The sequence below is a fragment of the Equus asinus genome, chromosome 10 (genome assembly GCF_041296235.1).
Source record: "Equus asinus isolate D_3611 breed Donkey chromosome 10, EquAss-T2T_v2, whole genome shotgun sequence".
Lineage (NCBI taxonomy): Eukaryota > Metazoa > Chordata > Mammalia > Perissodactyla > Equidae > Equus > Equus asinus.
This window is the reverse complement of record NC_091799.1, coordinates 40,467,995-40,483,968: the sequence shown is the minus strand read 5'-3', so window position 1 is coordinate 40,483,968 and position 15,974 is coordinate 40,467,995. Positions and strand designations below refer to the sequence as shown.

Sequence of the window (15,974 nt, the reverse complement as noted above, 5' to 3'; positions counted from 1 at the left end):
TGGCCACCACCTCATTCTGATATTGTGAATCACATATTGCTTACTGTACCTCTGTCAACAGCTGAGGTCAGAGGCCCTCATTGTCTTCATGTTGGTCAATTGTGTTCTAAAATTCCAGAATCTAAAAGAGTCTGCATCTCATCACATTACAGAGTTCATTTGTAATTTATTATATCTTAAGATAAAATTGCATCCATTTACATATTATGACAAAATTTGATTTTTATCCAGATGAGCCTTTGGTAAGAAATAGTTGCTTAATAAAGGGAGAAAATTTCCCCCAAACCTCTAGAAGCTGTTTGATTTAGGGAAAAGAAAAAGTTAGAAGGTATGGTAAAAATGAAAGAAAGTGTGGACAGGTGAGGTGGGTATATTCAGGAGCTTAGATACAGTCTTTCTATCCTGGAACTTTGTTTTAGATGACCTAAATATTCACTACCACCATCCTTTCTTATGCTCACTCTAGTTTGGAAATTCATTGTTTCTAAATGGTTACTTGTTGATAAATTCCTTAAATTTCTTGACGTCTAAAATAAAGTTTTAGGATTGTATATCACCACTTAGAAAAAGAATGCCCTACATCAAAGTTCTATTAATTTAGGGTACACTTATAGATGTGTTGTATCTATTTTGATTGACAAACCCTTTTCCCAAATATATCATTGAAGCACTAAGTCTACCAAGGATGACAATGGAAGACTGGCTACTCTAGCAAAATTATGTGCAGTCCTTCACAGCATTACTCCTTGTATTCTTCCCTGTACAGTGTTTGATATTATTGGTGGTTGTGTATTAGTTCCTTAAAAATCATTTTTAAAAAGGAAAGTGGCTATCTTTCACAAATACACATTATCCTGTACTAGGTTTCTATTACTTTTTCTTGCATTCCTGAATATTAAGGCAAAGACTTACGCAGTAAAGTAGATAAACATCTATTTCCAATTCCTTTGAAAATCTATGAATGCTTTCAGAAAGAAACAGTACTATTTTACATTTGGACTTTATTCTGTAGTTTTTTCACAACTGTTACCTGTAAGTAACACTGACTTTCCTCCCTCTCTGTCTCTACCTACCTACATTCCTTCCTTCCTGCCTGCCTTGCTTCCATTCTTCCTTTGTTATCCTTATTTTCATACTTAGTCATTAATTGAAAAACAAATATATATCAGGTTGTTGTTGCTATTGTTGTGGTTACTAATTTAAGGAATAAAAGTCTGTCTCAGTCCTACAAGATTTAACAAGTTAGATATGAATTACCTAACATCACCTCCTAGTTGACTAATTTTTTGAGTATTCATACTTCCCAGTTCAATTTATGATGATGGCCTGGAGACAAGGACAAATGCTGAAAAGTTCAACTTATTGAAAAGGGACCACTCTGGGAAGAAGGAACATAGAAGTGAGTCATTGTACATGTTGAAGATGAAGTACTACTCAACTATCTACATTCAAATCCTTGATCTAATCCTACTAACAACATGACCTTTGAGAGCTCATTTGATTGCTCAGTTTTTTCATCTGTAAAACAAAAATAATTCCTAATCCATAGAGTTATTTTGCAGTTTGAATGTGTTGATAAATGATAAACTTATAAGGTATATTAAGCTAAAATATAAAAATACAAACTATTGTCAACATTATCATCATACATTGAAAAGGGCATATGAAGATGGAACATCTGTTGGAGCATAACACATGGCACTTACAGATGTAGTTAGTAACTCTTATCTGGGTTTACATCTCATTGGTCATATACACAGAATAAAGTCAAATAATCCATAAAGAACTCAGAAGAGTTTCAGATTTTACCATACTTGCCAGCTACCAAGTTGTTCAAACACAGTTTCTTTGATGATGGCCTAAGTTTTGAGACTCTTGAGTCAGAGATGTGTTTACTTAGGGCATGGTAAGCAGTTCTCACCCTTAAATATGCATGGATACTTATAAAAATATTTATGCTTGTTTTCACGTGTTTGTAATATGTATTTCTATATTCACTCCATATACTTGAACTATATTATGTTTCACGAACCTCCTTACTGAATATAACATTTACCTCCAAAACATCAATGTTCTTACATAAAGAGTGAAGGCACTTTTTTGAAGTTTAACTTCCATATTATCATTACTTGTATAATTTTCCATACCCTTTGGCACATAAATATTAAATACTAAATAGAAATACTCATTTTTCTCTGTAGTATATATGCAAAATTTTGATGCACACAATTTGCACTTCCTAAATGTCTGAATAGATATTATGGATTGACAAACAAAATGATGAAGTGAAACATCATTTTGTTGACAAAGACTATTTCAAAGAGAAAATTTTAGTCCTAGGGACATAGATTATATTCAGATTTATGTGTAAAGATGGGAAATACCAAACATATCACAACTAGTTTCTGTATCTGTGAGAAAGGTGGAGCATCCTATGTCGAGACTTATTTTCTCAATATCAGAAATTTCCAAAACATAAATTTCTAAGGCATATATGGGCAGACTGCTGTACTAGTTAACACCTATACTAGTTGCATAGTAGATACTTAGGGAACATGTACTGAATTACATTTATTTTGAATATAATATGGCGTTCACTAACTAGTCTACCCTCCCCATTATCTTAAACTAGTGTCCTAGAGAAGATCAAGAATATTTAAATGCGAAGGCATAAAAATTAGCTCAGATATGGGAAATTACATAAGCTCTATAACATATATTAAGAAATACTATTTTTACAGAACAAGATTGAGAAATGAAAATACCATCTTAACTTCCCACAACCCATCCCCTCTGACATATTATACAACATACAGTCAGTGTATAACAAACTGTGCCCTTTGCTAGAAAAATAAGAAATGTTGAACAAATGGTAGATTAACTGAAGCAAGTTTTGGAATGTCCTTGAGGCTTTAGGTTGTGAATCCTTTCATAGAAAATGAGTCAGTCTTAAGATAACATATGAGTGAAGAAGAAAGCCATGCAGATATTTGAGGAACATAATAAATACACATATATTTTGAGAAACATCTGCATGGGAAACTTGTGTGTAAAATGTGGACACAAGGACTCAAGTATCACAGGATCTTCTGCTTTACATGCAGAATTTGTAATCATTCTTTGGGAAATGAAGCGTATTTATTTCAAGTAATATGTGCACTTTGACAAATGATAACTGATTAATACAAAAATAAACATGCTCATAATCTGTTTTTGTTGTTTTTGGGAATAATTCACAATTACAATAGTGCAATCAATATTGAGAATGAAAATATAGGTAAAGATATATTGCTGTAAGTCACTTCTGATACTGATTCATTTAGAAATGAGAACTCACATAATTTTATGATTTTAACAGAAAACATGTAGGGGAAACTTTTCAGAAAATAAAATTTTACATGTAAAAATGCACACCATAAACTAGGAACTTTACTAAATCATAGGCATAAATGCTGATGAAGGAAACTTTGTTCAAAGATGACTTTGTTTCTATTCAAGCTCAATGGGCAGGTGTTAGAATTCCTATAAGACAAATCATTATAAAGATAAGTAGCTTTAAATCCAATGTCATTATTTTCATCATTCATAAGTGCTGTTTGCACTTGCTGTAGCACACATTTGCTTTGTTGATTTATTTTGCCATTTTCTCCCATGTGAGGGAATAAAATTGCTACAAATGATTCCCTTTAGCCATTTCAACATTATTATGTAACAGAACTTCAAACATAAAACAAAGGCACCGCTGTATTAGAGAGCAAGGCACCAGGGAAAATTAATAGCTGTTAGTGTAAATGGGTTGCAGAACTGGCAAATGTATATTTCCTGGTTGTTAAGGGCATCTTGGCTTCTGAAGTTATTATTAATATTAATCAAAAAACAATAATTCTCTAAAGATACAGATATAAAGGGAAAGAATGAAAGAACATTTCTAATATGTAGGAAAAATGCCAATGATACCTGATATGTGTGGAGTGGTAGGGGCAAGGGGGCAGTTTTTCTTGTCTAGTACCATAAACATCACTGACGTTATCTAAGCTGGTGTTAATATACAAATATCAGACAATACAGATTTTAAAGAAACAATAACCACACAATACTTTAGGGTTAAATATAGAGTTAAAAAGGATCATATAAACTGGGAAAATATTTCACTTATTAGGAAGATAAAATTACTGAAACTAATTTCCTGCTAATAAGATGACTTCATATTATGTAGGAAAGATGGACAATATTAAAAAGGAAAATATTAAAAATTCCAAGTTATCTGTTTTTCCTTTGTGTATATATGTGTTTCTTATTTTTAATTGAGGTAACATTGGTTTATAACATTATATAGATTTCAGGTGTACATCATTATAATTTGACTTATAAACATTGTGTTCACCACCAAAAGTCTAATTTCCATCTGTCACCATACAAATATCACCCTTTACCCCTTTTGCCTTCCCCCAAACACCTTCCCTTCTGCTAACCACCAATCTATTCTTTGTAGCTGTATGTTCGTTTGTTTGTATCTTCCACATATGAATGAAATAATATGGTATTTGTCTTTCTCTGTTTGACTTATTTCTATTAGCACAATACCCTCAAGGTCAATCCATGTTGTTGCAAATGTTAAGATTTTCTCTTTTTTATGGCTCAATAGTTCTATTGTTTGTAAATACTATATTTTCTTTATCCCTTCATCTATCAATGAGCACTTAGGTTGTTTCCATGTCTTGGCTCTTGTAAATATGCTGTAACGAACAAAGTGGTGCATGGATTTTTCCAAATTAGTGTTTTCATATTCTTTGGATGTATACCAAGAGGTGGAATAGCTGAAACATATGGTAGTTCTACTCTTAATTTTTGAGGAATCTCCATAATATCTCGCGTTGCAGCTGCACCAATTTGTATTCCTACCAGCAGTGTACACGGGTTCCCTTTTCTCCACATTCTCTCCAACACTTATTTCTTGTCTTTTAAGTGGTAGCCATTCTGACAGGTGTGAGATGATATTTCATTGTGGTTCTGATTTGCATTGCATAATAATTAGTGATGTTGGACATTTTTTCATGTGCCTGTTGGCCATCTGTCTGTCTTCTTTGGAAAAATGTCTGTTTAGATCCTCTGTCCATTTCTTAATTGGTTTGTTTGTTTTTGCATTGTTGAGTTGTATCGGTTCTTTATATATTTTGGATATTAACCCCTTATTGGATGTATGGTTTGCAAATAACTTCTCCCATTTGGTAGGTTGTCTTTCTGTTTTGTTGATGGTTTCCTTTGCCATGCAGAAGCTTTCTAGTTTGATGTAGTCCCATTTGTTTATCTTTTTTCTTGTTTCTCTTGCCTGAGGAGACATATTCAAAAAGACTGCTAAGTCCAATGTCAAAGAGTGCATTACCTATGTTTTCTTCTAAAAGTTTTGTGGTTTCAGGTCTTACATTGAAGTCTTTAATCCATTTTGAGTTAATTTTTGTATGTGGTGCAAGACAGTGATCTAGTTTCACTCCTTGCATGTGGCTATTCAGTTTTCACAACACCATTTATTGAAGAGACTTTTCTTTCTTCATGGTGTGTTCTTGGCTCCTTTGTCAAAAATTAGCTGTCCATATATGTGTGGGTTTATTTCTGGGTTCAATTCTACTTCATTTATTCATGTATGTGTTTTTTTCTGCCAATACCATGCTGATTTTGATTACCATTGACTTGTAGTATATTTTGAAACCAGGGAGTGTGATACCTCCAGCTTTGTGCTTTTTTCTCAGAATTGCTTTGGCTCTTTGGTGTTTTTGTTGTTTCATATAAGTTTTAGGATTCTTTGTTAGATTTCCATGAAAAATGTCATTGAGATTTTGATACAGATTGCATTGAATCCGTAGATTGCTTTAGATAATAATGAGATTTTAACTATGCTAATTCTTCCCATCTTTGAACACAGAATATATTTCCATTTCTTGCATCTTTGATTTCTTTCAACATATCTTACAGTTTTCAGTATATAGATTTTTCACCTCCTTGGCTAAATTTATTCCTAAGTATTTTGTACTTTCTGTTGTGATTGTAAATGGGGTTTTTTTTCTCGATGTCTTTTTCTGCTAGTTCATTGTTAATATATAGAGTGAAACTGATTTCTCTATGTTGATTTTGTACACTGGAACTTTAGTGTATTCATGTATTATTTCTATTAATTGTTTTTTGGATTCTTTAGAGTTTTCTATAAACAAAATCATGTCATCTGCAAATAGCAACAATTTTACTCCTTCAATTGTAATTTGGATGCCTTTTATTTCTTTTTCTTGCCTAATTGCTCTGTCTAGGGCTTCTCATACTATGTAGAACAAGAGTGGCAAGAGTGGGCACCCTGTCTTGTTCCTCTTCTTAGAGGGATAATGTTCTGATTTTCACCATTGAGTATGATGTTAGCTGTGGGATTTTCATATATGGCCTTTATTATGTTGAGATACTTTCCTTCTATACTCATTTTCTTCAGAGTTTTTATCATAAATGGATGCTGAATCTTATCAAACATTTTCTCTGCATCTATTGAGATTATCATGTAATTTTTATTCTTCATTTTGTTAATATAGTGTATAACGTAGATTGATTTGCAGCTGTTGAATCATCCTTACATTTCTGGAGTAAATCCCACTTGATTGTGTTATGTGATCCTTTTAATGTATTGCTATATTCAGTTTATTAATATTTTGTTGAGGATTTTGAGTCCATATTCATCAGCAATATTGGCCTGCATTTTCTTTTTTGTATGTTTTCCATTCCTGGTTTTGGTTTCACGTTAATGTTGGGCTGGTAAATTGAGGTAGGAAGCATCCTCTCTTCTTTAAATTTTTGAAAGAGTTTTAGAAGGATAGGTATTAAATCTTCTTTGGATGTTTGGTAGAACTCACCAGAGAAGCCATCTTGTTCTGGGCTTTTGCTTCTTGGGAGGTTTTTGGTTATTATTTTGATCTCCTCACTAGTGATCAGTCTATTCATATTTTCTTTTGGGAGGTTGTGTGATTCTATGAATTTATCCATTTCTTCTATGTTATCCAATTTATTGGTGTATAGCTTTTCATAGTATTCTCTTATAATCCTTATTATTTCTATGTTATCTGTTCTAACTTCTCATCTTTCATTTCTCATTTTACTTGAGCCTTCTCTTTTTTTAGCCTAGCTAAAGGTTTGTCAATTTTGCTTATCTTTGCAAAAAACTAACTCTTAGTTTCATCGATTTTCTTTCTATTGTCATTTTAGTCTCTACTTTATTTCTGCTCTGACTTTTATTATTTCCTTCCTTCTATTGACTTCAGGCTTTATTTGTTCTTTTTCTAGCTCCTTTTGATGTAATGTTAGATTGTTTATTTGAGACTTTTGTTTCTTGAGACAAGCCTATATTGCTATAAACTTCCCTCTTAGTAAGGCTTTTGTGGTACTATGGGTACTTCCCATAGATTTTGGTATGTCATGTTTCATTTTCGTTTGTCTTCACGTATTTTTTATTTCTCTTTTGATTTCTTTGTCGATCCAATAGTTGTTCAGTAGCATGTCAATTAGTCTCCACATATGTGTGACTTTTCTAACTTCCTTCTTGCAGTTGATTTCTAGTTTTATACTGTGGTATTCAGAAAAGATGCTTGATATCATTTCAATCATCTTCAATTTATTAAGACTTGTTTTGTTTCCCAACACATGATCTATTCTTTGGAATTTTCCATGTGCACTTGAGAAGAAAATGTATTTTGCTGCTTTTGGATGGAAATCTCTCTATATATCTATTAAGTCCATCTGATCTAATGTTTCATTTAAGAGCGATGGTTCCTTGTTGGCTCTCTGTCTGGATGATCTATCCATCGATGTAGTTAGGGTATTAAAGTGCCCTACTATTATTGTGTTGGTGTCAATTTTCCCTTTATCACTTTTTATCTTTTTCGACTTGAAGTCTATTTTGTCTGATGTAAGAATGGCTACACCCACTTTATTTTGTTTGTCATCCCTTCATTTTGAGCCTATATTTGTCTTTAGAGCTTATATGGGTCTCCTAGGTGCAGCATAGTCTTATTTTTTAATTCATTCAGCCACTTTGCATCTTTTAATGTTGAATTCAATGCATTTACATTTAGAGTGATTATAGGTATATGAAGACTTAATTCTGCCATTTTATCTTTTGCTTTCTGGTTGCTCTGTATTTACATTGCTTCTTTTTCCTTGTGTTTCTGTCTACTTTTCCAATTTGGTGGTTTTCTGTGATATGCTTCTCAGTTTCCTCTTTTTTTCTGTTTTGTGTCTCTGATCTGAATTTTTGTTTTGTGGTTACCATGAGGTTTGTATAAGAGGTCTCACGTGATAGTCCTTTATCTGCTGGTAGCATCTTATCCTCATTTGCCTATGTACCTTCCACCCTTTTCATCTTCCCCATCTGGGCTTTTCTTGTCAAAAACTGAAGTGGTTATAGCTATTTTTAATGCTTCCTTTCCATTTAAATTTTATGTTATAATTAAGTGTTTATCAACCTATTCTGATATAAAGTTACAATTTTCTAATTCTGTCTGTGTATACACCATCTTGCTCAAAATTTTTTATGCCTTTACCTTTTTGTTTCAGGTAGGAGAGCTCATTTCAACATCTCTTGTTAATCCATTGTCTAGTGGCAACGGACTCCCTCAGCTTTTGTTTGTCTGGGAAAGCCTTTATTTCTCCATATCTAATGGACAACTTTGCTAAATCCAGTATTCTTGCTGACAGTTTTCATCTTTCAATATTTTGACTATATCATTCCATTCTCTTCTGGTCTATAGAGTTTTTGCTGAGAAATCTGCTGACAGCCTAATGGGGGTTCCCTTGTAGGGTATTTCCCCCCCAGCTACCTTTAATATTCTTTCTTTGTCATTGACTTTTGACAGTTTTATTTTCATGTGTTTTGGAGAAGTACTCACTGAAATAACTTGCTGGTCTATTAGCTTCATGGATTTGTATATCAAGTTTCTTTTCCAGGTTTGGGAATTTCTTACTTATTATTTATGTAAAGAATCTCTCTGCTCCCTTCTCTCTCTCTTTTTTTCCTGGATACCCACTATCTTTATGTTGTGCTTTCTAATTGGGTCAGATAATTCTCATAGAATTTTCACATTTTTAAAAAATCTTCATTCTCTCTTCTCTCATCTTCCTGAATCATTTCTAGTTTTCTATCTTTTAGCCCACTAATTCTCTCTTCCATATGGTCTACTCTATTTCCAATGCTTCTAATGCCTTCTTCATCTCATTTATTGAGCTCTTCTGCTCCATAATTTCTGTTTGGATCTTTTTCAGAATTTCAATCTCTTTGGTAAAGTTTTCATTCTGTTCATTGATTTTATTTCTGTGCTCATTAAATGCCTTTCTGAGTTTTCTTGTAGCTTATTGAGTGTGTTCATGACAGCTATTTTGAATTCTTTATCCATTAGATCACAATCTCCCATGAATTTACATTTGGTTTCTGGACAATTGTTATTTTCTTTTTGTAAAGTTATGATACCATGGTTTTTCATGGTGATTGATGAGCTATTCCTCTACCAGTGTATCTGACATAGCAAATACTTTTCTTATTTAGTTATAACTTTATTTCATTTCTAACTATTCAATCAGTTGAAGATTAGAGGGCTTTCTTTTGTTTTTTAGTAGCTGGTGCTATAGCACTAGTTGTTGGTTTTTCTTACCTGAGCTGTCTCAGGCTATATTTGAGGATCACTAATTTCTACATTACATCGCATCTATTAGGGGTGTTTCCAGCACTATCATCATCACTGCCTGTGCCTCTGGGGTTACTGAGGCTTTGCTGTTGCCAGTGTCACTGTGGTTGGCAACTTCACTCATGGGGTAAAGGGAGGGCTCATGCCTCTGCTGCATCTGGGATCACCTGGGTTGGAAGTACCACTGACATGGTGGGGTGAAAAGGAGGTTGGGGAGGGAACCAGGTTCATGGGACACTGCCTCTGCTGTTACTGTTTCCTTGTGGCCATAGGCACCACTGAAATTAGGAGGCTAGAGTCGTGTGTGTGACTCTGCTGCCGCTACCAGGCTCTGAGCTGCATCCAGGGGCCTGGGATCACAGGGCTTTGCCTCCACTGTTGCCTATTTTCTTGTAGCCATAGGCACCACCACAGCTGAGAGGCCAGAGTCATGCATGCACCTCCACTGCTGCCCACTGGGTTCTCTTGGGTTGAGGGTGGCTGGTTCAGCTGCGACATCCAGGGGGCCAGAATCTTGGGCAGTGGCTCCTATGTTCCCTGACTTTGTTTCCTTTTGCACTCCAATCCACTTATTTTCATGTGCACCAATGTTTGGATCTCTCTGGCGACCTGGTGTTTTGGGCAACATAGCATTTGTTGAGTTATGGATGTTTCATTTGCTGTAGATTGAATGGAAGAGACAAAGGGATCATCTCACACTACTATGATGATGATGTCCTGTTTTTCCTTTATCTGTCCCCCACTGCCATGCTGCCTTTTTGAACAGTTTAGCATATTTACTAATTTAACCTTTACATCTGTATGTCAGTTTTCAGCTAATATTCATCCTCTTTAGTTCTTTCAACCTCTTCTAGTTCCTATAGTAATTGTTTTCAGTCTTACTGCATATTAGAATTATCTGAGAATTATGAAAAAATAGAAATTCTTGAATCCAAATCACTGTGTAGAAATTTGTCCATCCTTGTCTTCTATTAGTTTTGGGGGTTCCCTTGCACAACCATTATCTGCTCATCCAAATATGTATATGAAAGATAAGGAAATAAAAAGATGAAGTCAAATGCACCATGAATACAAAGATCAAAGTGTTAAGAGGAAGCATCATTTATTGAATAGTTATTGTGATGTAGGCACTAAATTAGGGTTTTCTATATATATTAATTTAAATTACTTTTGAAACATAATATAAGTACCTAACTATTTTTGTCATTTAACAGATGATTAACATTCCCATGATCATATAAAATGTTCAGTGACAGAATCAAGATTCCAAGTACAGTATTGCCTAACTCTATTGCCCTCAAGAATAAAGTATGCCAATGAAACATCATAGAAAATTCAGCAAAAGATCCACATATGTGATAGAGATTGCTTAATGACCTAGTAGAATTATAAACCAACGAGGAAAGGATATACCGGTCCATAAAGATAAACGTACTTAAACAATGTCTATATTTATTTGGAGAAGGATGGATTACTAACTCACACCAGGCAAAATTCCAGGTGGATCAAATTCCTCAGTCTTGAGATATCACTCTAAGGAAAATCTTCTTACCAACCCCAAAGTAAAATCACAAATGTAACATAAACAATAAGAAAAATAAAAGTGAAAGTGCATGTATATATATAATATATATAATTTACAAGTAGTAGAAATATTAGAATATTAGAAATACTTCACTTATTTACCTACACCCTCCAACTTGTGGCAACTACTGAGTTTTTTCCATCTTTATGGTTTTGCCTTTTCCAGAATGTCATATTAATGGAATCATATAGTCTGTAGCCTTTCCAGATTAGCTTACTTGATTTAGCAATATGTATTTATGACTCATTCATGTCTTTTCATGCTTTATTCCTATATATCCCTGAAGAGTATTCCATTTTATGGAGGTACTACAGAATTCTTTTCCGTTTACAAATCTAAGAATACATTGATACCTTCCAGTTTTTGCATATTATGAATGGAACTGCTACAAACATTCAAGCACAGGTTTTTGTGTGGATGTAAGTTTTCAAATCAGTTCAGTGTGTATCTAGGAGCATGATTTCTCGATCATCTGGTAAGACCATGTTTAGCTTGTTAAAACACTGTCAAAGGTCTTCCCAAGGGGGTGTACCATTTGCATTGCCAACATACATGAATGAGTGTTCTTGTTGATCCACACTCTTGCCATTAATTAGTATTGTCAGAGTTTTGAATTTTAGTCATTCTGATAGGTATGTATTAGTATTTAATTACAGTTTTATTTTGTATTTACCTGACTAATCATGTTGAGTATCTTTTCATATTCTTATTTTCCATTTACATGTTTTCTTTAGTGAGGAGTTTATTCAGAACTTTTGAATTTTAAGACTTCTTTAGATATTTTGGATACAAGCCTTGACCTGGTATAATTTGGGCATATAACTTGCAATTTGTAAACATCAGTTTTCATGTGTGAAAAAGAGTATGGATAATAATTTTCCTTATTTTCAGGGTTACTTGAAAACTCAATTAGTTACAATATATAGAAGTACGCCTATCACAATGCCTGGAACAGAAGGCGTTAAATATTAGGTAGTGTTTATTGAGTGTTTATTATGTGTACTGTTCTTGTTGTGGATAAACTTGACTAATTCTTATAACAATCCAATGAAATAAATATTTTGTTATCATCATTAGTATTTATTATCATTATTCTTATTCTCATTGCACAAATTCACAAACTGAGGAAAACAGAGATGAAGTAGCCAGCTAAATTTCAAACAGCTAGTCAGGATTAGAGGCATTCTGGCTCCAGATCTAATATTTTTAATCATCATGTCTCACAATTCTTCCCATAATTTACAAAAATTTCAGGCTATTGTTCTTTGGAGGAATTTTTCAAGATTTTAAAATCTCTTGTTAGTTTTTTTCCTTCCTCTCTATCCCTATGTTCCTTGTGGTTTATCAGAGAATTATAGTGCATTGAGTCTGGCTTGAAGAATTTCATGATGCCTTTTTGCTCTTGGGACAAATAGTGACATCCCAGAAGCAGACAAAGTGAAATCCCAAACCCTAGTACCACAGTGTAGTTTTACAGAAGTTTTATAATGCAAGCTCTTCTCTAGTGCAGACTTTGCTAGGGATTTCTCTTCTTTATGAACAATAACTCTATATCATCATAAGAATCCATATTCCATTTTAAAAATCACTTGAAATGCTTCTAAAGAGATGTGGGCAAAGCATTCGCCCTCAGTGATCTCATTCTATGATTTGTATCTTCTTCGTAGTCCTCCAGTATTAGGAACCAGTGAGATTCATGTCTCTTCCGTGATCTGAAGCAAGTCACTGCGTGGAGTGAGATTTACGAGGCCTTCAATCACAATGTGCTCTCATCCATCCATGCTTTAAGGAGAAAGGGTTTCCTCTTAAGCCATTATTTAGTGTTTTCCTACTAATTACATGTAATGTTTTTTTTAAAATGTAGAGCAAACAATATAGCATCTTCTAATTTAAAACATTCTGAAAAATGCAGAGGAAAAGGAAAGCAGTCAAAACCTCTCTCATAGAACCCAGAACTCTGACACTTGCTAAGACTATTTTCTATTTTAATAAAAGCACTACTCTTTGGAACTGCCCTTAGGACATCATTTTGCTTTTGGTATTAAAATGTAGTAAAGAAGGAGAGACTAGTAATCAAAAAAAAAGTAATTTCATCAGAAAATGGTCATTACCTAAAGGAAGTATAGCCACTGTCATCTCCACACCCATTTAAGATATGAAGAGGATAAAACACTGCCTTATACCTCAAACTCATGAGCTTCTGGGAATAGCATAAGAATTTCATGAGTCTGGATAATTGACACTACAAACCATATGTTCCCAGGCAAAAGGACTTTAACCTCTACTATACAACCAGGTTATTAGCAGAGTTACGACTTCTATTAGGAAACTGATAAAGTAAAATCTGAGGCAATAAATATAAGTTTATATCCCAAGTTTCCTCTTCTTGCAAATACATCTGAGAGAGGAATTGCATACTATAAGTTTATATCCCAAGTTTCCTCTTCTTGCAAATCCGTCTGAGAGAGGAATTACAAACTATGCCTCCTGCTATGGGGATATGAAGAATTCAGAGTGTGTTATTGACATCTAGTTTAGAGTTCATCTATTTGTTTTTAGTAATAATTCTTGTTTTACTCCATTTATATTGAGAAATAATTGACATACAACATTCTGTAAGTTTGAGATGTACAACATGATGATTTGATACATGTCTATTGTGAAATGATTACCACAATAAGTTTAGTTAACACATATATTACCTCACATAACTACATTTCTTTTTGGAGTGAGAACATTTAAGAGCTACTGTCTTAGCAACTTTCAAGTATAACATAGTATTTTTAACTATAGTTGCATGCTGTATAATAGGTCTCCAGAACATTTTTGTCTTCAAACTGCAAGTTTGTACACTTTGACCAACATCTTGCCATCTTTCCCACCTTCCCGTCCCTGGTACCTACCATTCTACTCTCTATTTCTATGAGTTCAGCCTGTTACCACCTCTGAGTTAATATCAGCCCTAATATCGGTTCCCCTACAGTGAACCTGGCATATATGGGGTTAGAAGTAAAAAACTGCATTCCTCGTTCCCTTGGTCTTTAGTTACACTCATCTATAAATGTTTGTGTCTTTAGTCTCTTACTCCCTGAGCTTTAAAACCAAATAGAAGTTACAAATTGTTAAAGCCAAGATGGCCTCAAACTGGGCTCCCACTAAAGTTGTAGCTAATCCCAGGACCTTGAAGTTCTTTCACAGAGAAACTAATGTCCAGAGAATATCAAGAAACTGAAGCTTCCCAGGCCCAACACCTCAGCTTCCTGACATCAGAGTCTGCTTTCCACCGTGGAGATACACAGCCAAGGACACTCATGTGAAAAATCCTTTCTCTCGTCCCCTGGAAGCAGCCCCAGACACAGGCTGATGGGAAAATGCTGACCAAGAATTCCATGGTCCCCCTCCCCTACCTAAAGCCCCAAATAAAAACTCCTACCTGTTTCTTAATGGGGAGCAAGCAACTTTTAGGGCACTAGCCCTTGCTTTCCTCCCTCTGTCTGGCAAAGTAAAGTCTTTCCTTTTTCACCCAAGACACTGTTCTTGTTATTTGCATGGACGTTGGCATCAGAGACTGAACTTTCAGTAACAGGCCTTTTTAGATTCTACATATAAGTGAGATCATATAGCATTTGTCTGACATTTCACTTAGCATTATAACTTCGAGGTCCATTCATCTCACAATGACAGGATTTCCTTCCTTTTTATGGCTGAATAATATTCCATTGTATATATCTATGCCACATTTTCTTTATCCATTCACCCATCTATGGACACAATCATTTTTGATAATGAGTCATTTGAGTGGCACATTTCATTTCTTAGACAAGTCAAGAAGGTTTAATTTTTCCAGGACTCAAAAGCTCAAAATAAGGTACACTCATCATAAAATGAGTGTTATTGTAGGATTCAAATTACAGCTCAAACTGGAATTCATTAAAAAAAAATATATATATATATATCTGATTGTCTTTCAGATGTAGAGACTTCAAAATTTATGGCAGATTATCCTTCAGTGAATGTTACAAACTAGAAATCCACTGCGGGGTGCACACGTGGCAACTCTGCGCATAGACCAAGGGGTTAGTTTGTCCTGTACCACTTCTAGAAACTAATATTTAAGGAAACTGTCTTCATTCAGCTCAAAGACTTATGGCAAACAGATGGCTGGCACTGCTTGATTCCCAACTCGTTATCTACATTCTTCTTCTCCCTAAAATTGGTTCTAAAGTGTCCTCTCTTGCAGATTCAGATCTGGGGCACTAGGCTAGCTTCTCACCTGTAGTTGTCATTAAATTAGGATTGTTAGAATTTGAAAAAAAAAGACAGCTAAATTTAAATCAGATGAAGAATAGATTTTTAAGTAAAAATAGATCCAAAATCTTGCAATTATTTGATATTTATCAGAAATTCAAATTTAACTGCGTGTCCTGTATTTTATCTTACAGGTCTAGATTGAGTAGTCCTTATAGAATTCCTTGAAGTGACTGACTTTCTGCCGACCTGCATTGCACAATAGTATCTGCTCCTGGGTTCTGTGTCACCACATTCTAACATCTTTTAAGATACACAGTTATTTCATGTTGAATCCTTTGATGTCCACTGCCTAGCTGGGCTACCCTTGTTACCTGAGGTTATCCTCTGTGGTACTGTGTTCTGGTTAATGGTTTGCAGTAGATGCATGTCGA

At 34.3% G+C, this 15,974-nt stretch overlaps 1 pseudogene; it reads right to left on the bottom strand.

Moving 5' to 3' along the window:
• The window catches only part of LOC106831778 (protein zyg-11 homolog A pseudogene), a 138,466-nt pseudogene extending 128,602 nt beyond the window's left edge, over positions 1-9,864 (bottom strand).
• Positions 9,865-15,974: the final 6,110 nt, after the last annotated feature.